Genomic DNA, 1,706 nt, shown 5'->3' with positions numbered 1-1,706 from the left:
ACCTTTTCACCCACGGCACCCCTGAATTACACTGTTCATTTTTTTAATCTTACATCATATTGGAGAAATATCTGTTTCCATCAGAACTGGCATTTAACCACTTGAACCCCAGCATCCCTATTCTGGGGGGGGGGGGGGGGGGAGGTTCATCAAAAATAGCCGTTCTACTTCTAGATCGGCTATTTTTGGTGAAGAGAGTTGGCCATAAAGAACTCAAGGACAGTGCAAATCAGGTGTGATATTAAATGTGAGCCTACGATAATCACAGTAATCCTTAATCATATTCAATAGCTTTTGGAGGAGGAGTCTGTGTCTGAGACCAGTTGTTGCTCGTTGGCACATTGTTAATTCATCAAGGAAGGCAATTATGTTTCTGCACTGTGAAATAGGTCTACATCTATTCTAAGATGGCATCAAAGCCAAAGCTTTTTTACATGTTAAACCTAGTAGCTAGGTTCTAAACAATTTGTTATTCTTTTTTATTATTTTATTTCATTCAAAACAACGTTTTGGGGGGACATACCGCCATACTGTCGGTAAACAGTGATGTATTACCTCGATAACAAAAAATCCATACCACCCCAGCCCTCGAAGTAACTAACATTCACCATAAAAAAAACACAATTTACTAACAATAATAGTAAACAAGCTCGTCCGCACACAGTAAAATTGTCAGTGTTAATTTAACTGTCAACCAAAATGGTCCATTTGGTTGCATTTTTGTTTTTGTACACTCAAGAGTTAAATGAACCCCAAGTATTTTACCATGCAGGCATGAAAAGTGTCCACCGCACTTCTAGCCTGGTTAAGGCTGGTCCGGTGCATCTCAGGAACGGGACTAGAATTTGTAGAAGGAAGGTACTGGAGCAAACACGGAATGTTTAGGCCTTTTTTTATTAGTTACAGGGTGCAGGCAAGAGTGACAACGTTTCGATGTCAATACACCTTCGTCAGGTCATAGCATGGAGCGTCTACAAAATGGCTTAAATACATTGGAAACAGGGACTGGCCCTTCAATTAGCTGAAACAAGTGCCCATAGGGCTACATAGTCACATATAAATAGCAGAAATCAACATTGTGCGATGCTATAGTAACTTTTCCCCCGTCCTATGAAAAGTGCCTGGCAAAGTAAGCAGACAGATGTTGGTTTGTCATAGCCTGTGGATTTGCTTTAATGTGGGCACCCTTTTCACATGACACTGACATTGGCAAACACCAGGAGATCTCCACTACTGAGACAGTCCTTAGATGGACCCGACTGGCGACAGACAAGACTGTGTGTGTGTGTGTGTGTGTGTGTGTGTGTGTGTGTGTGTGTGTGTGTGTGTGTGTGTGTGTGTGTGTGTGTGTGTGTGTGTGTGTGTGTGTGTGTGTGTGTGTGTGCGCGTGCGTGCGTGCGTGCGTGTTCTGAGTGTGGTCTATATGACACGTACCATAGATACGGTAGGATAGGACATTAGGAAATGCTGCTGTGATGAGAAACTTGACCTTCAGAACTTGTGTAGGGGGTGTTTTGGTGTGTGTGTGTGTGTGTGTGTGTGTGTGTGTGTGTGTGTGTGTGTGTGTGTGTGTGTCAGTATGACAGCACAGTGTGGTATAGGACTTACTTGTCAGATACAGGCTAAGGGTGGGAATGGACTTATAATAAGCCTGCGCAGAGGGAGGATGGTGTGTGTGTGTGTGTGTGTGTGTGTGTGTGTGTGTG

This window comes from Nannobrachium achirus (assembly GCF_963921795.1).
Source record: "Nannobrachium achirus genome assembly, chromosome: 2".
NCBI lineage: Eukaryota > Metazoa > Chordata > Actinopteri > Myctophiformes > Myctophidae > Nannobrachium > Nannobrachium achirus.
The sequence above is the reverse complement of the archived record's forward strand: the minus strand, read 5'-3'. Positions refer to the sequence as shown.